Source organism: Cydia splendana, chromosome 10 (genome assembly GCF_910591565.1).
Source record: "Cydia splendana chromosome 10, ilCydSple1.2, whole genome shotgun sequence".
In the NCBI taxonomy this organism is placed as follows: domain Eukaryota; kingdom Metazoa; phylum Arthropoda; class Insecta; order Lepidoptera; family Tortricidae; genus Cydia; species Cydia splendana.
The window spans coordinates 15570945-15591883 of record NC_085969.1 but is presented as its reverse complement, the minus strand read 5'-3'; the positions used below and the strand labels follow the sequence as shown (position 1 = coordinate 15591883).

General features: G+C 36.5%; 1 long non-coding RNA gene across 1 annotated transcript; it reads left to right on the top strand.

Moving 5' to 3' along the window:
* Window positions 1-8309: 8309 nt before the first annotated feature.
* On the top strand, window positions 8310-10101 carry LOC134794612 (uncharacterized). Its single transcript, XR_010144696.1, has 3 exons — window positions 8310-8406; window positions 9747-10035; window positions 10067-10101. It is a non-coding gene; the product is annotated as an uncharacterized LOC134794612 (long non-coding RNA).
* The last annotated feature ends 10838 nt before the right edge of the window (window positions 10102-20939 follow it).

Below are 20939 nucleotides of genomic sequence, written 5' to 3'. Positions count from 1 at the left end.
CAGAGATGTTCAAAATTGGAATGCCATTAAGAAATTAAATTCGGTGTTATTATCGTGCAATTAACATTTTCACAGATAAGAAATTTGTTCTAAGAAACCAGTAAATATCTTTTGCGGTTTTTGAACGCGTCATAGAGGGTTTATATATGTGTGTAGATAAACAGATTTATTTTACTCGAATGATCATGTTACCAGAGGCTAGTAAATAGAGAAGACGCCGCCATTGGCTTTAGCATGCGGGGCACGCGATGTTCTATAGAGATTGGGTTGGGTTGGGTTGGTGGGTAGAGATTTGGGTTGGGTTGGGTTGGATTGGGTGATTGGGTCTGGGTCTTGTAACACAGGGTTTCCTAGATCAGGACACAGGGACGTGATTTACCGTATGTCTATTTTTATACAATAAACTTTTTTCATTTTCATTTTTTTTCATTGTAGGTCTTTTATTTTTACTAAACTCTGCTGTAACTAATAAATCAATGCCCAACTAAAAGATTTAAGAACATTTTACGTTGCTTTAATTAAAAGATTTATTACAACACTATTAAATAAATATAAAACATTACTAATAAACTAATAAACTTAAAATAATTGCTTTAATCAATAAAATGAAACAAAGAAAAGCGTGGAAAAGAATTTCATAGTAAAGAACAAAAAAGCATTAAGCCTTTGAAGTTGTAACACTATTTTAGTCAGCTAGTCAGTAACGAAATTGGATTGAGTTTTCTTTTAGCTACTTATTGATACCTATTTTTAGGCTACGTATGACAGAAGGGACTTAACGAAAGTTGACCGAGGTAAGTCTACAACGATTTTGATAGAAGTTGTTTTTTTAAGTTTAAACTAACACTTGTACTGCGTTTGCTATATAAAAAGTTGCAGACTTATCTCGGTCTGACTCTACCAATGTTCATCCATCAGTCTGAGGTCGTACTCTGTCGGGAGTTATATCGATTCAATAATAACTCGAAAAGAAAAGAACACCGAAGTTAATTTGTTCTGAATACACTTGACATGGACAGGTCATTAGGGTAGGATTCTAGTAAATCCAGGATTGCTGAGATTTTTTGTACAAGATTGAGGACGGCAAGAAAATCATTTCTCTCAAAACAAACTGCTTACGTGATCTGCTCTTTCAACCAAACCAATTCTCTTCTATAAGATGTGTTCATTATTATTTTAAATGTTTACAATTTTGTAAGCTGGTTTTGAATCTTGGTATTTCAAAAATTGTACATGCCTAAAAACAATACATAACTTCTTCTTTTTCGACATAGTTTTGTTTTCCTCTTCAGCTACGGAGCTCGGTGCCATGCTATAAGACTTAAGCAGGGCAAGCCTTGAGGTAGGATTAATGATGAATATGTCAAAGACCAAGCTCATGACTAACAGCCGAAAAATGACAGTGGTAGTGGATGGAGAAGAAATGTCATATGTCCAAGAATACATTTACCTGGGCCAAATAGTCTCTTTCCAGGCACGACAGGACAAGGGGGTCGCAAGACGAACCGGAAGTGCCTGGAAGAGCTATTGGTCCATGAAGGAGCAAATGAAGGGAGATTTCCCTATATCTTTAAAACGAAGGCTCTTGGACATGTGCATTCTTCCCATCCTGACCTACGGAGCTCAGACTTGGTCTTTGACAAAAGCTCATAAATCCAACCTTAAGGTTTGTCAGCGCGCCATGGAGCGTAGTATTCTCGGCGTGAAGTTGACCGATCGCATCAAAAACACTGTACTACGCTCTAAAACTCAAATATCCGACGTAGCTGAAACAGCCGCCAAGCTGAAGTGGGACTGGGCGGGACACGTTTGCCGTATCGGATGACTTGTGGGCTAAAACAACAACCAATTGGGTCCCACAGCCAACCCGGGGTCGCGGCAAACCTCGACGGCGTTGGCGAGATGGCCTTGACGCCTTTGATAGGAACTGGTGGGAGACGGGTCAAAACCGGGATACGTGGAAAGGGAGGAGGGAGGCCTTTGCCCAGCAGTGGGACACTCTAGGCTCATATAAATAATAAATAAATAAACTTCTTCTTCATTTACTTAGTTAAAGGTACTGATATTGTATAGTGATAGCCGAGAATTTCCGTATTAAACCAGTACCGGAAAATCTTAATTGCCGTATGGTTTTCAAGCAAAAAAATAAATTGAAGAATAGCTTCAATTTATTTTTTCCTAGGTAACCAGTATCGGCTTTCACGTAAAGTAACACCAAAAACCATGATGAAAAATATGAACAAGTATAATAAAAAAGATATCAATTTACCGGAATAAAGGAGCGCGACCGGAAACTAAACGATGGCGAGAAAGGCGGTGACAGACCGTGGCGTGTCAGCAGATTCCGTCAGTAATCCAATATGGCGGCGGGCGCTGGACACGCAAGCGCTAGGTGCAAGCGACGAGATTAAGGCACATCAGCATCACACAAGAGCTGACTTTTTTCGAAAAATCTGAGCCACTTAATTAATTCAGACATTCGGTTCGATTCGGGAAATGAATTAGAGATTAACTAGATGCGATATAGTAAAGATATGTGACGTTCCACGGCAAAAGGTACCTTATGGCGGCTGGCGCCGCGATTCGGGAAATGAATTAGAGATTCACTAGATATGAAATAGTAAAGATATGTGACGTTCCACGGCAAAAGGTACCTTATAGCGGCTGGCGCTTATGTCGCATAGCGCCGCAATAATATTGGAGTGGCGTTAATTATAGCCAATCGCCATAAGTTACCTTTACCCGTGGGACGTCACATATCTTTACTATATCGTATCTAGTTAATCTCTAATTCATTTCCCGAATCGCGCCGATTGTCTATGGCATAAGTATAGTATAATCTCTATGCTGACTGAATATCTACCTGAATTTATTCAATGACATAGAGATTAGCCTCCGAATTTCTTAAGTTAATAAGCTTGTGTGTGATGTGCCTGAGGATACGTTGTACGTATTTGGCGGCCTAGCCAAGGTGACAATCGCTTGCGCTTCGCCATCGAATCGCTTAGTGTCTCTCTATCACTTTTCCATATAAGTATGACAGTGACAGTTGCGTTTTGTTCGCTACGGAGCGTTAGCGATTGGCATGTTGTCTAGGGGCCCTGATCCGCACGCCGCTCCGGTGTATGAGTGGGACAGCTATGCACTATATTGCAACATTCGGCTCGCACTGCGGGGCGGCGTGCGAACTCACATCCAATATGAGGCTTCACATTCACTTTTTCTTCTTACCGACAGATAAATTAGTATTTTCGTGTTTCCGAAGGTTAAGGAAACAAGGGCTGTAGCCGTAGCCTAGATGATCGTTTACCTATCGATAAACGCATCGAAAAGGAAAAATATATTGTGATGACAGATGGGAACGAAAAGTCACGTTTTATTTCGCTCATTCCAATAACTTGGGTCATCCCGTAAAAATAAAACCGAGTAATATTTTTCTATTCTGCCAAGCTTTCATTACTCGAATTGTAGTTGAATTATGAATTGGGTCCTTCAAATAATATTTGCCAGCAAAATGCTTTCATAATTAATTGAAGTGGCGCTTTTCTGAAAATGTATAAATGAACGCACATTTCAGGAATATTATTTAGTCAAACGTGAATCAGGCTTTGATGTTAGATAAGTCCATTAATATGAAAATTTCGTTTAAAACGGATCGTTTCCATTGAAATGACAAGGTCTTGGTTTGCTCGTGTTCGCGACCGTCAAATCTCATCACTATGTAATACATATTTAATGTAATATTAAGAGTGACATCACAATTTTATGTAAACACTAACGACCAGCCCCGGCTTCGCACGGGTTGACAAATTATACACCTAAACCTTCCTCAAGAATCACTCTATTGATAGGTGAAAACCGCATGAAAATTCGTCCAGTAGTTTTTGAGTTTGTCGCGAACATACAAACACACAGACAGACGCGGCGGGGGACTTTGTTTTATAAGGTGTAGTGATTATTAAGATTTTATGTGACTTCAAGCATGTGCGAGTTCTTCAGTGTCTTACAAAACGCATTCACTGCTAGCGCGAGCTACGCGCTACGCTTTTAGACGATTACGCGTGTATTCCGCTTTGTAGCAAAAAGCGCCAGAGAACCCGTCGCTGGCAGTTAATGTGTTAAGTACTCAATTACTACTAACAATTAAAAAAAAAAAACAAATTTTGACGTTCCTTAGGTTTTAGGTAAGATGTAATATTGTCATAAATCCAAACTTGCCATTTCTCTCCAACCGGACATCGCATTTAACTGTTAGAACATCACATGTCTCTCATTTTGTGACTGTTTTGTCAGTAGGTAAACGTTTTTTGTTCAGATTTCACACTCATTCAACTAAATATCAAACATGAATAAGTGAAATACATAATTTGCTTGTATAACATTTAAATGCTGAACAAGACCGAAACCATTAAATACCTGTGTGATTTTGACAGTAGTAATGGTAACTGCGTAGCGCATAATCATGAACAGTTGAAAACGCCATATGTAGTGCAAATATACAGTAATGTTGCAGTTACGTTTGAGAGCATTCGGCAAATTGGCTGGCAACGTGTTCACGCATTCGTTAGTGCAGAGGCTGCGTCACACGAGGTCACTGCGTTTTTCTAACGGTTGAGGCTTGTTTTAGCCTTCTTTTGACGTTCAGTACCTTACTGATGTAGCTCGCGCATAGTTTCTTACTTTTGTTAGTTTAAAAGCGCAAGATTCTATCCCGCTCACAATCCGGGTCTGAGTTGAACATCAAATGGTAAATATACTTAAACTTTTTAAGGCAAGACAAAATCAGATTTTATGCATATCATACAGTTATTTCATAATTTAATGCTTACAATTTGTGGTAAGTATGAATTTGGAATATTTTTTGGGTTATTTACCTATTTGTTGCCCACCTCAATACAAATTTATATATAACATACAGAAATAGATATTTTATTTCTATTTGTTATTGACCCATTCCATGACCTGAAACGAAAAACATTTGTTATTGTTTACGCTGCTTAAACGCTCACATTCGTGTTGAAAGGTCATAATGCAATTTTATTGCGTTTATTGGCACAGTGCTGTGAAACCTTTCAAATTCGTTTTGTACAGTAAATATTGATGTAGCTCATTGGGCAGCTGGCTACCATTATCAACATACGGTTGATATTTTTTTCGAATGTAAACCAAATTGTCGAGGTCTACGACCCTTTAAGCTTAAACTCAGAGAAGATTATTTGAGTATTTTGTTACACGACAAATCTCGCTTATTTTTACTAAGATAAACTTAAATGAACAAGTGTGTCGTTTATGTAAAAGTATTGTAAAATTACCCAAAAATTCCCAACTATGGTCTAAAACTAAGTCGGATAGAATACCTTTATTTAGGTGTAATTATTATTTGAATGGCAGCAATGCAAAGTACTATTCTACGCAAAATACTCTCGTAAAATGAAAGAATAAACTTTCTTTTAGTAGCCGAAAAAATTTGGTATTCTAATTAATTTCGTATTGAACCTGTGGACCATATTCAGTTGTAGTACCTATTGTTATATGTATCATATGTATCACTATTCGACAAACTATGCATTCTTGTGGTACACTTTACGGAAAAACTATCGCACTGTTAGGTTTGAAATTTAACATAGTAATTTAAATTCATGTCTAGATGTGTTATCAAACATAAAAATATCATTTTATAAACAAAAAAAAAAGGAATTACTCTTTGTATTACTACTAGCGCCATCTGTTAGAAAAATTATGAATTAAAATTCGTGCTAATGTACTATGTGCTAACAACGATGAATACAAAAGTGGATTAAAATTTTGGATTCTGACCCAATTTAGCAATTAAATTTCTGTGAACAATCAATCTTGCTGTATATTCACTGCGGAGGTCAATTTACTCGTATGTTCTGTGAACTTCTGTGATGCCGATGAACTGATCAGTCATGTTGTGTTAGCAAACTTAAATCGGGTATTTTCAATTCGAGAAACAGTTTTATTTAGTGTTACTATTGCTTGGAACTGCCAAAATTATAAAAAAGATACGCATATTAGGTAATACAAACTTCAGTGACTTAGGGCCGATACAGACAGACTACAACCCGACTGCAACTTGTATGGAAACTGCACGCCGACTGCACGCCAATTGCAACGTCGGCGTGCAGTTCAACAAAATGACCCAGAACCCTGGCAGTACCTAGTGGAACTCAGGTTTGGTGCAACATAGTCACACGCTGTTTTAGTAATTGGACACGTCTTGATGAGCACTTGAGATAGCAGTAGGTACCTAAGATAAAGCTGATGCTGAACCCTGGCTGTACCTAGCGGAACTCAGGTTTGGTGCAACATAGACACATGCTGGGTTGGATATCCGACTCGTCATGATGATCACTTGGTAGAGCAGTACCCAAGATAGCTGATGCTGAACCCTGGCAGTACCTAGTGGTGCTCGCGTTTAATACAACATAGGCACACGGTGTTTTGGTAATCAGACTCGTCTTGATGAGCACTTAGGAGAGTAGTACCCAAGATAGAACTGATGCTGAACCCTGGCTGTACCTAGTGGAATTTAGGTTTGGTGCAACATAGGCACACGTTGTTTTAGTCATTCGACACGTCTTGGTGGGCATTTGGGAGAGCAGTACCCAAGAAAGAGCTGATGCCAAACCCTGGCTGTACCTAGTAGAACTCAGGTTTGGTGCAACATAGATACACGCTGTTTTGGACATCCGACTCGTCAGACTGAGCACTTGGGAGAGCAGTACCCAAGATAGAGCTGATGCTGAACCCTGGCAGTACCTATTGGAACTCGGGTTTTGTGCAACATAGGCAAACGCTGTTTTGGTCATCCGACTCGTTTTTTTGAGCACTTGGGAGATACCCAAGATAGAGCTGTAGCTGAACCCTGGTAGTATTTAGTAGAACTCAGGTTTGTTGCAATATGAGCACACGGTGTTTTGGTCATTTCACTCGTCTTGATGAGCACTTAGGAGAGTATTACCCAAGAAAGAGCTGATGCTGAACCCTGGCAGTACCTAGTGGAGCTAGGGTTTGGTGCAACATAGACACACGCTGTTTTGGACATCCGACGCGTCATGATGATCACTTGGTAGGTAGTACCCAAGATAGCTGATGCTGAACCCTGGCGGAGCGAACCCTAGTGGAGCTCTGGTTTTATACAACATAGGCACACGCTGTTTTGGTCATCCGATTCGTCTTTTTGAGCACTTGGGAGATACTCAAGATAGAGCTGTAGCTGAACCCTGGCAGTATTTAGTGGAATTCACGTTTGTTGCAACATAGGCACACTCTGTTTTGGTCGTCTCTCTCGTCTTGATGAGCACTTAAGAGAGCAAATTATAGGTAGGCAGTAGGTGTCCAGATGGGATAGTTTTACGCTCAATTGTGTGATGTGGACGCATAAATAAATTCAAGGACATTGGCTCGCTGACCCAACATTATGTAGGAAAGCCAGTTGGCTTCCTTACAAAAAGTACTGGGCGACCGTGTAGGATCTATTAAGTGCTTATAAAATTGTACCTATATAACGTGTGGATGATATTGGCAATTTGATTTTGTCGTCTGAACACGTTTTTAATGGACAAAGTAAAAGCTGTAACAGATAGGCGTACCGGACAGCGACCGGGGCACGGTGGGCTGAAAATCGGCCTCCATAGAAATAGAAACCGAAGTCTTAAATTTGAACTTTTTTTATTGGAATAGCTTTTGTTAGGTTTTATTATGTCCCAAAATTAATCTTAGCTAATTTGGTTGGAAAAATAATTAATTATAATTTTTTTTCAAAATCTTTGTATGGCGCGTATCAGAAAAATCGAGTTTTCTCCGAAAATAAAAAGTTAACCGTAATATCCTGACAGATCATTTTAAAACCAATTATTCTTGATTTTTCCACATAATTAGAATTTTCCTACAAAACAAAAAACAAAATAAAATATCTTTATTTCAGAATATTAAAAAAATTCCATACAATATTGTTAGTATCATATCATTACAGCTACATGTTAGTAAGTACATTAAAATTAATCATTAACATTATAGGTACATATCATAGATGTAAGTAAATAAAAGGTCATTGGTACATATAGGTAAATAATTGACACAATGTTTTGACAATTGACAATGAGATCAAGATTTATAAATACATTAAAATTAATTGAAATCATTAATATATAATAAAATAAATAAGTAAAATAAAATTGACTAGAATTGAAAGGATGTCACAATATTGTTATTCAAATAAATAATGATTTCATGACAATCCTACGGGGTGCACTTTTTAAAAAAAAATCGACATATTTTTTTTATTTTTTTTTTATTTTAATACGGTTATACTCGTTATTTTGACAACAACAAATGAATTTGAGTTTGATCGAACCAATAACTTACTCGTAGTGAATTTTTGTTCTAAGCAAATGTATGGAGCGTACGAGTAAAACAATTTTTTTTTTTAATTAAAGGTATACCGTAATATCCTTGTACATAATTTAAGTACCAAATATTAAGGATATTTTGACATAACGCGAACTTTTCTACCGTATGCACTTATTTAATAAAAAATAAAAAACTTATTATTTTCATGCTGAAATAGCTTTTTCTCATTGTTTTAATCAAATAAATAATAAACATACAAGAGTTACAAGTAGAAAATTTCAAATAAAACCATTACATCCTTTACATTATTACCCTTGTATCCTCTTTATTACATTATCTTTGTACTTAATGAAACGGTATTTAACAAAGGACACATTGACAACTGATGAGTCTAAAATTAATGATCATTAATGAGGTCCGGTTACAATCGGTTACAATACTACCTTATATGAATTTGGACGGATCAATACCATGGAATGCCTTCTTCATATAGCATGTCGATTGGACTTTAAAGAATTTTATGCAACTGAAAAGAGGGGCCTTAAACAGAAGATGGAACTACGGAAGAAGATTATTCAAGAACTAAGTCTTTTAGTCGATGTAGTAAAACAAGGTTCTGGAACAACGAATGATGGAAACACAGCACGAAAATTTTTCGAAGATCCCGAAAAACAGCTAATATCACTGGACTGCACAAACAACTGATTCGGATATTTGCTGTAATTCTGCAAGCTGCCACATCAGGTGAAGTAATTGACACTGAAAAGTTTAAAACCTATTGCAGAGCTACAGCGGCCGTCTATATTGAATTTTACAGTTGGTATAAGATGCCCCCAACAGTGCATAAATTGCTGATCCATGGCACAGATATCATTGCACAAAATGATATTGTACCGATTGGTCATCTCTCTGAAGAAGCATCCGAGGCACGCAACAAAGACTTCAGAATGTTCAGAGAGCATCACTCACAAAAAAAAACGAGACAAGATTCGAACAGGGATGTTTATAATATGTTACTTTTGTCATCCGATCCTGTCCTTTCTTCAATGAGGCCAACAATAAGTGGAAAAAAACAGGCTTTCTTCCCTGAAACTTTAGTATTATTCATATGTCTGGAACCTCAAGAAGAAGAAGTGACAGATACCTCAAATGTACTTATTTCTGTTTTTATGTAAACCAATTATTGATAATGTTACTGATATTTATTTAATTAAGTAAATTCGTAGTATCTACTAATGATTGTAACCGGACCTCATTAACGATCATTAATTTTAGACTTATCCGTTGTCAATATGTCAAATTTGTTAAATATTGTTTCATTAAGTACAAAGATAATGTAATAAAGAGGATACAAGGGTAATAATGTAAAGGATATAATGGTTTTATTTTTAATTTTCTACTTGTAACTCTTGTATGTTTATTATTTATTTAATTAAAACAATGAGCAAAAGTTATTTCAGCATGAAAAAATAAGTTTTTTATTTTTTATTAAATAAGTGCATACGGTAGAAAAGTTCGCGTTGTGTCAAAATATCCTTAATAATTGGTACTTAAATCATCTGCAAGGATATTACGGTATACCTTTAATTTTAAAATCCGTTTTACTCGTACGCTCCATACATTTGCTTAGTACAAAAATTCACTACGCGTAAGTTATTGGTTCGATCAAACTCAAATTCATTTTTTGTAGTCAAAATTACGAGTATAACCGTAATAAAATAAAAATAAAAAATAAAAAAACTATATCGATTTAAAAAAAAAAGTGCACCTCGTAGGAAAATTCTAATTACGTGGAAAAATCAAGAATAATTGGTTTTAAAACCATCTGTCAGGATATTACGGTTAACTTTTTATTTTCGGAGATAACTCGATTTTTCTGATACGCGCCATACAAAGATTTGGAAAAAAAAGTATAATTAATTATTTTTCCAACCAAATTAGCTAAGATTAATTTTGGGACATAATAAAACCTAACAAAAGCTATTCCAATAAAAAAAAATTCAAATTTAAGACTTCGGTTTCTGTTTCTATGGAGGCCGATTTTCAGCCCACCGTGCGGGGTCCGGTTAGTATATTTCTTTCTTGCTCTCACTTATAGCTGCGTCCTTAACGAACTTATTACGTACCCACTCGATGGAACATGGAACAAGCCACGGATCAAAGTCGCGGTCCGGTACGTTTAGGTAGAAAACTCCGCGAGCCCTTACAAAGCTCTGCTTTTTGCTAGTATCGTAGTTAGGCGGTTCTATGGCAAAGTAAATTCATACAAATTCTTCACATAACTATACAAATGAAGGGTATTTTGTTTAAGTGAGATTGTTTATAAGTACAATCAGGATTATTACCATTGTTTCAGGGTTGTAACTGTAACTTACACTAGGCCAGATTAAGAAACTTCGCAACGTATATCGGAGGTAGCGCGAAAAGTGTCTTTGTTTCCAAAATTTGCTTGAAAATTAAAAATTTATATTAGTTAAATCTTTAAATTATGATATCATTGTAGGTGTGTATTTATATATACTTATGCCGATTTAAAGTAGACCATCACTACTATCAAGTTGTAATACTTAACCCTTTAAAGGTCATGATTAAAAAATACACGATCCTAGCCTTATCGCTTCCTAAAAACCGGCCAAGTGCGAGTCGGACTCGCACACGAAGGGTTCCGTACCATTATCTATAAAAAACGGTCACCCATCCAAGTACTGACCCCGCCCGAGTCGAGTCGACTCGGGGCGGCCCGACGTTGCTTAACTTCGGTCAAAAATCACGTTTGTTGTATGGGAGCCCCACTTAAATCTTTATTTTATTCTGTTTTTAGTATTTGTTGTTATAGCGGCAACAGAAATACATCATCTGTGAAAATTTTAACTGTCTAGCTATCACGGTTCGTGAGATACAGCCTGGTGACAGACGGACGGACGGACAGCGGAGTCTTAGTAATAGGGTCCCGTTTTACCCTTTGGGTACGGAACCCTAAAAATGATGTAAGTATAAGAAAAAAAATGGTATCACGTTATACATAGTGTGTAATATGAAGAGTTAAATGAGGTTGTTATATGTATAGTTTTCATATATAAAAACTGTTGGAGCACAATTTATCCACTGGGGAGCAAAGTAGGCACATTTTACGGGACCAACAAAAGGTGACTTTGCCCTATACATCGAAACTGCAAATCACGTTCGGTTATTTAAAAGGAAAACAAAAGAACATCTGGTAAGTGGGTCAGAACTGAGCGGAAGGTTGGCTGCCTCTCGAGACTGCCGACGTTAGATTTATTGCTGCCTAAACTTCGGAACAGATGCGGTGTCTGTGCAACGTGTTTCGGTTATGGAGTTAGAAACGTGGTCAGTAAAGGGTAAAGACACACATTGGTACTGGCAGCGGCTAAGTTATCCAGAGTTCCACATACATAGTTTATATCATGTTTATAGTGCGGTCCAAAAATACGTTGACAAATAATTATAAGGATTTTTTTGCCTAAACATTTTTAACAAAATGGCATTAAAATATAAATTACAATCATTTAACTAAAAAAACGAATTATCTTCGAATTATCCTTTTTTATCTTTACATAACAACAAAATACAGCAGTAAAAATTATTTCCAAACGTATTTATGGGCCACCCTGTAGTGTAAATGAATCTTGAATGAAGATACATTTGTCACAAATATATTTAATAAATTATTAGTTATAAGGAAATCGTTTGCGCGCAAGTCGTTAAACTGTATTTCACCCTGTACTTCCCCGTACCTACTCATTTAAGTATTAAAATGTTATAAACTATCTGCATACAAACATTCATATTTTTATAAAATTATGTAAAAGATAAGATGAATTTGATCAGTAATTGTCCAGACATTTTAAAATTGCGCACCCTGAAAAGGTCACCCATCCAAAAGGCTAAGTTTAGGTATGTATGTACTAAACTTTATTTTCCGCTTCCAAAAGAACGATTAAAACTGCCCAAATAAATATAAAACGCAAACCCTAAAACAGTGTTGGCCGAAAGTTAATGCGAATTGAAAATGTTGGCCATTAACCATTATAAATTGAACCTTACCGTAACGGACGATTACGGTTTAAGGTTCAATTTATACTGGTTAATGGCCAACATTTTCAATTCGCATTAACTTTAACGGTACGTAACGTAACGGACGATTACGGTTTAAGGTTCAATTTATAATGGTTAATAGCCAACATTTTCAATTCGCATTAACTTTCGGCCAACACTGCCCTAAAAGTATTAATTTATTTGCTATCTCCAGCAGCAGTTGCTTACTTAAATCATTAAGCAAAAAGGCAACAAATTTTGCTGTTTCAGCTGTAACTTTCATAACTTAAATAAGGAGCTAACTTGCATAAGGGGCTGTAGGATAACTTACAATTTACGGTCAAGAGTTAAGTGCTAAGTTACTCGGCCAGCAGAATCGATTACAGAGTTTTTAATTATGTTATGAAGTTTTGGCAGTTATCTATGTATAGTTTGGGCACCAGCCTTATGTTGATAAAGTGGTCTACTATTCGTGGAAATTGTGTTCTTTTTACGCTGTAAAATCTGATAATCGAATTATGTACATTATTGTTGTCTGGAATAAATCGAATTGTTTTTGTATTTCTGTTTTAACAATATTTTAGAAAGTAGAAACAGAAACACTACTTAGTATATACCTACATTATAAATTAATTCATTTCATACCTATACGCAAGAAAAGCTCTGGACGCCTTCTCAATCATCTCAATTTTATTTAAGTATTCCTTATTTGATGCAAGTTTCTTTTTGTTAATAATGTAGTACGTAGATTTTATTTTTCCGACGATAAGTGTACCTAGGTACTTTGTCCAGTTTTGCTCCATTTATAAAGCAAACATTAATCCATCTGATATCCAACTCGTTAAGATATTAAATCCTTCCATCTACCTTTATTGGAAAAACGATAAATTTTTATAGAGCATTGAATTATTAAGTGGTCGGCTGCATGCTCAGGTGACCTATTAAACTGATTTATCACTCTGAAACTTCTGTTTTATTTTAAAATTGGCTTTAAATAACGTGCTCGACAGTGTCCCATTAGTCCAATCTTAAATCATTGCAATATATGGGACAATCAGGGTCATAATGACACTGGTTTTGTATCACGACCATATTTTCAAACAAAACTTACTTTGATAAACTTAGAATAAATTTAAAAGTGGAAAAATTACTGTCTTGGGTGAGACTTAAACTCACGGCCTATGGATCGATACTCCAGCGCTCTGCCATCTGACTACTTACATCTCCTCTACATCTGATACTTTGTTAGTCAAATTTTTTTATTTATTTAGGTGGATTTCAAAGCCAAAATAGAGTCCGTCTAAGCTAATTTTGCAACGACTTGAACACAACAAATTAAGTGTCATATTTTCATAGAAAATTGACATTAATGATTAACATTACCATACCATACCAGATATACCAGAGTTAGCTTGTACCAACTCTACCCGACGCGAAGTGGTAGTGCTGACTGGGAAGGTAATGCCTGTATGATGTGTCTTTGTAGGAATACAATCCGCAAACTTATTTTCTCCATACACCTGTATACAAGTTTATATGCAGGAATACGCGGCAGATAAAACGAGCAAAGTAGTAGACGGGCTAAAACTTACACACAATAAAAGCCAGGTTGCCAAGCTACACTCTACTAGTAGATATGTGCGGCTACCAACCATACCTACACTAGTTTATCCACGGCAACATAAGGTGCCAAATAATTAAACACACAAGAGATTAGACAAGCCTCATACAGCAAGATTTAAAATTTTCACTTTCACAACTACGTATTTTACGCAATGAAGTCATCGAAAATGTACCTTGTTACGATAAAATATGGTTTATATTTAAAAAACATTCAGCATAAATTCTGAGTTTAATAAAATAAAAGCAGTTTTTGTAAATGCCGCGTTTGTAGAGGAAAAGGTAGCCACAATGTGGTGCGTTTTTGCCACATCGTGCTTTTTATTTTTATGGTTGGAATTTATGCCCTTTTCATATTACAGTTAAATGCGAGACCGTAATAAAACTGTATTATGAAACGGCAATGCAAATATGAGGATTTTTTTGAAATGACCTGTATATTATGTGTTATCTTTATGTTTTACACCCTTAGAATCTCAAGTAACCATTCAGCTTTGATGCCACAGCCTGTGGGATGTACGCTTGTTTCCTATCGACGTATTAAGGTGCTTTTTAGGGTTCCGTACCCAAAAGGTAAAACGGGACCCTATTACTAAGACTTCGCTGTCCGTCCGTCCGTCTGTCACCAGGCTGTATCTCATGAACCGTGATAGCTAGACAGTTGAAATTTTCACAGATGATGTATTTCTGTTGCCGCTATAACAACAAATACTAAAAACAGAATAAAATAAAGATTTAAATGGGGCTCCCATACAACAAACGTGATTTTTGACCAAAGTTAAGCAACGTCGGGCGTGGTCAGTACTTGGATGGGTGACCGTTTTTTTTTTTTGCATTTTTTCATTATGGTACGGAACCCTTCGTGCGCGAGTCCGACTCGCACTTGCCCGGTTATTCTACTAGTCGACTGTAATTCTTGAATTAAGATTTCTTATACCAAACTGCAATTGGGTATTTTTAATGTATGGGCTTCCAACTCAACTATACCATTGAATGACCCCGGGGTGACTTTCAAATGCAGGGGCGACTTTAAAATTATAGTTTTTAAGCCATAATATATATGTATGCGAGATTTTTTACAGTAGGAGAATATTAATATATAGTAATCTAACTAGTTACAGGAACATTTTCAGTAAATAATGAATAATGGTAATACTATGGCCGTTTTAAATCGATAGATTTTTAAGGGTTTTTTAAAGTAACCCCAAATTTTCCTAAGTCACCCCGGTCTACAATATTCATTTCGATACAGTTTAGTCAACTATAATGAAATTGACCAATCACAGCTGGCCGCGATCAAGAGGACGAAACAAAACCATTGCTCTACTTAATTATTTTAATTTGTATAGTAGTAACAATTGGTTCATAAGTCAGAAACGCGCATGTGACACCCTTAATATAGCAACATCCATAGACTACGAAAACCACTTAGTGTTGCTTGTTAGTCTCCATAGGCTACAGTGGCCAAAATCGCGAAAACAACTGTCTAAAAATTTAATTTAGCGCGGAGCAAGTACCAGGGCCTCATGAGTTACGAGAAGGTGTCGTTGACCAACGCGGCGGCCGAGGCGCGTACCAGTATGAAGGTATCGCGGCTGCTCGCGAATCTTAGCTGTATACTTTTGGTTTGGTTTGTTTGTATGATTCTACTAGTTTAAAGTATTATTTTTGTTGACTAGTAGAAAAAGTATTGTATACAATAGTGATATAATCAAGCTTTTCAATCTCGTACCTTACATAGGCAACTCAGCAAGCTTCGTTGCCTAAACACGGTACTCGACTGAAAAACTCTCTATTATATCACGATTGTATAAAATACTATTATTGCGGTACCTAACTTCAAAAGCGGAATAATTTTACAAATGACAGTACCTATATATCTGAAAGATAGATTTTTTTTTTATCTACTTAACAAGAAGCACTTTCTACTGTTACAACTGTAGGCAAGATGCCTAATGAACCTTATAAAAAAAACTGTTAGATTCTAGCTATCTTTCGAGTTTACCTCAGATAGACCAATTATATATTCTTCTTTTTCAATAATAATGATGTTTTATGCGACTCTTTTCCTCTAATACGTATTGCAAAGGATTTACTAATATAACACAATTTCAAGGTTAATTGTCCCGTTAATTGTGGTTTAATATGAAACCCCAAGGGCGTAAACTACATAACAAAATTCAAACGCGTCGCATAATGTGACCTCACAAAGGGCAATGTCTGCATTATTAATCGAACATTACCGCACGGGGCAGAGCCTCCATTCCAATTACCACAACCTCATTTTATTATTTAACTCACAACTTACAACGACTAGGAGTTGAATGTTAAATTCGGTGTTTCTCCCTATCGGAATTGTTATATTCGGAATTATGTGGTTCGGAATTTAAAAAATCGTCGGTTTTACTATTCGGAAATATAAAACTTCGTGATTTACATCGTTCGGTAATTACGACAATCGGAATTTTGATGGGTCGAGCATTTAAAAATCGGAATAATATAATTCGATATTTTAAAATTCAGATATAAAATTTTGTTATGGTTTTGCACTGGTTTTGATACGAAATAGACGATCGTCAATGCAGCATGTTTCGCATTTCACGCAACGCACTAAATGCTTTCACTGCATTGTTTGCCCTCCTAAGCCCAATATGCAATAGCGCTATCTTAAAAGAAAAATCATTGCATACTTTAGTTTCTATAGCTTATAGTTCCATTTTCAAAATCATTTGTTTTTGTTTTCAGTGCATTTCGCATGCACCAATCGGCGTAAGTGATCTTCAAGGTCGTATCAAATCCATAACAAGTTGTTAATTCTGAATCGTGCTCCAAGGCGTTAGTTATTTCTGAAAGTTATGGGGCGAAATACTTTGTCGCCTAGTGCAATAAAACTGTACAAAGTTACTGTTAGAGTCAGTCCATGAAAAGTCTGCAGCGGATTTGATAGCCCACGCAATGCACGTGTTATTTTAAACGTCAAACTTCTATGAAATTATGACGTATAAATGACACTTGCACTGCGTGGGCTATCAAATCCGCTGCAGACTTTTCTTGGTTCGACTCTAGTCAGTGAGAACATTGAACTAGTCATGTTGCGCCCGATAAAAAATTTGCAATGCAAAAGCATTATAATTTGTAGGTATATTAAGGTGGTATCGGCCCAGACATTTAAAGAGTATTATTAATTTATTATTGTGCACTGCGACTAGACATTAAGGCAAAGTTTTGCGAGCCTTAAATGTGCTCTCGTGGTTTGCGTGCCGAAAGATCCTCGGTAGATAAACAAATCATTGTCACCTTGTATTCGCATATCAAACCAATATTAACTATTACAAACGCAACTATAAGTAATACATTAGCAGTGAAACCGCTCCTCAAAATAGCTCATTACGTTATAAATCCTACATGTAGGGAGATAATGCGGTGTCGGCCCTACTCAAACAACCACACAGCCAGTAAACTAACGTAGATGTGGCATACGAATTGTGGAAAACAAACTATACCGGGGTTCTTAATCCTCCTAAATGATGGCTATACAAAACCCAGCCAAAAATGCTACCGTTTATCTATCTATCTATTTATAATACCTTTAAACGAGCAGTTCTTGTTTATTTATATACATATTTCGGGGATCTCGGAAACGGCTCTAACGATTTCGATGAAATTCGGGGGCAATAAATGAATCTAGCTAGGTCTTATCTCTAGGAAAACGCGCATTTATGAGTTTTTATATGTATTCCGAGCAAAGCTCGGTCTCCCAGATATTTGATGTATAAATACGTACCCACCCGGTAGTTCAACCTTTAAAGGACAAGAAACATGTGTATGGGCTTTAATTTGACATTTATTACTATTTTTAATTTTGGCTGAACAAACATGGGGGTTAAATCTGATCTTTCATTTGCTCCGTACTGAAAGCAACATCGTGTATATTTGCGAAGAAATTCAAATGTGTATGTGAAGTATGTACTACACGACCCGCACGGAGACAGGCTGCCCGTTAGTAGGCCAGTGACACCTAAATATGATGATGGTGATTTATTCGACCACTGGTGTCTATTTTAATTTGTTTCGTAAATATTGTATATAAAATATAATCCTAACTCACAATGCCGCTATACGGAGCATAATTAACTTTACTTAACTGTGTAGTACTCGTAGCACTTTCGTAGCACAGCTAAACTTTTATCAGGCCACGTCATCTGCGCAGATTATCTTATCCAACTTACAGTCCACTTGGATGTAATCGCATCTCATATCACCACTTGGCCGAGGACAGTTTATAGGGTTAACGATGGAACTTGTAGGTCGAAAGTTCGCAACAATGTCCGGAATGGCGTATGTCACTTGTTATATCTAGGATGTTATGACGTTTTATCAAAACGACAGAGTTCGCAACTACGCTCGAACTTTCCAACTATCTTGGAGGGCCCTCAGTGATCTTCCATTCTGGCTACTTGATGCGTTAGTAATTTTGTTATGAATACATTTGGTTAAGTAGCTTAGTTAAAATTTGGATGGACGCGTCGCGTCTGTGCCTTTGTCCAGATTAGGACTGTGATTACTAATTTAATTGTAGACTAGGAAACATAGGTTAACGAAACATACCTTAAAATTATTCCAGGACGCTAAAATTTACCGTTACCAGTAGGTAGGTAAGTAGGAATAAGGTAGTAACCTTATTTACCTACTCTACTTACAGCTATAAATCCTGGTTAAATAATGTCACAATAAAAAATACCTTAAGATATAACATTTTTGTCGAATGCCCTAAACGACACAAAACAAGATATTATCACAGTTTGTAAATATAAATTTACAACAAGAAACTCTTGCTGAATTAATAGAGGTATCGATATAAAGGAGTGCTCAAGGCAGGTACAAAAAGGGGCTGAAAGTAAAAGGTTTTGATCCTTTCATAAGCTGTGCAGTCACGTCTCGGAAGTGTCAATGTTTGCCGTCCATTACATCTTGATCCTTAACGAGCATTTGACGGATTAGGCCGCCATTTTTGTTTTTGGTTGGACCTCGAAATATTGTCACGTGCCGCCCGGTTGTAGATTTTATTATTTGGATTTGCTTCGGTTTAACTCTTTCTTACATGATACTTTTTAGGGTTCCGTACCCAAGGGGTAAAAAAGGGACCCTACTTCTAAGACGACCGGTTTGGTCTAGTGGATAGTGACCCTGTCTGCTAAGCCGATGGTCCTGGGTTCGAATCCCAGTAAGGGCATTTATTTGTGTGATGAACACTAATATTTGTTCCTGAGTCATGGTTGTTTTCTATGTATATAAGTATGTATTTATCTATACAAGTATGTATATCGTCGCCTAGTACCCATAGTACAAGCTTTGCTTAGTTTGGGGCTAGGTTTGATCTGTGTAAGATGTCCCCAATATTTATTTATTTATTATTATTTATTAAGACTCCATTTTCCGTCTGTCTGTATTCCATGAACCGTGATAGCTAGACAATTGAAATTTTCACAGATTATGTATTTCTGTTGCCGCTATAACAACAAATACTAAAAAGTACGGAACCCTTGGTGGGCGAGTCCGACTACGGTTTTTTGTTGTATTATTGTGACGATGACAATGTTCTTAGTCAAGTAATGTAAAGGTACAAAATCCTGCCACTGCCTAAACTTTAAACTAGTGTCGTGTCTAATAGACGCGACTTATGCTGAGCGGCATCCTATTTGGTGCAATTGTGATTGTGTACAAAATTCATGTATATTTTTTTATGCCATATAATTATTTTTCTATTCCATACTATTCCATTTCTATAAGATATATAAATAAATAAAATAAATAAATATTAGGGGACATCTTACACAGATCAAACCTAGCCCCAAACTAAGCAAAGCTTGTACTATGGGTACTAAGCGACGATATACATACTTGTATAGATAAATACATACTTATATACATAGAAAACAACCATGACTCAGGAACAAATATTAGTGTTCATCACACAAATAAATGCCCTTACTGGGATTCGAACCCAGGACCATCGGCTTAGCAGACAGGGTCACTATCCACTAGACCAGACCGGTCGTCTCGATGGACTTACGTTACATATTGCGTACAAGAACTCTAGACCCAAGATTAGCTTAGCTTCGTATTCGTCTGAAACGATTCGTCCTGTATTAAATTTGTACCTTTAGCTACTATAACAAGACAACTACACAATTTAAATTTTGAAGTAGAATCAAGGTTTTTTGTTGCCACCGACATCAATGAGCAAAAGAGTGAATATTTTGTGATGTCTGTAGTCTGTACTTATAATCGCGCAATCCCTTATTTTGCTTGATTGGATCCACTCGTCAGTCACATTCAGATCTAGCCAATCACGGGGCCTAATTTATTTGACAGTCCGCATGCACGGATTAATTGCAAGACATATCACATAATTGGTCCGCTGCCACACAACGGCATTGTAAACATAATTTGATTGGCAATTAGCTCTTTTGATCGTTGTCGGGGTCGCGCGGATTAACGTGGGATCGATGGGGATGACTTGTATGTTTGTTTGATGTTAATTAAAATTTTATTCTCAATTACGGATTTTATATTATTAGGACTTTCGATTGCTGGGGTGAAATCAGGGTTCTAAATGGTAGGTACCTTGTTTATCTTATATTTTTATTAATAAATATTATTTAAATGATTAGGTATAAACATATCGCTATGTCGTATGTCGTATTTCTACTTATACTGAATAGAACATGCCATTTGCCTTCACTATTATAGCAATAATTTTAGAGGTAATGGCATAATAAGAGCAATATCAGATACCGACTTGCTACAACATTTTGCAAAATTAATTTCACAATCATAATTTTGAGCACAGCGCAATTACAAACTGATTTTGCTTGCTGCGACAT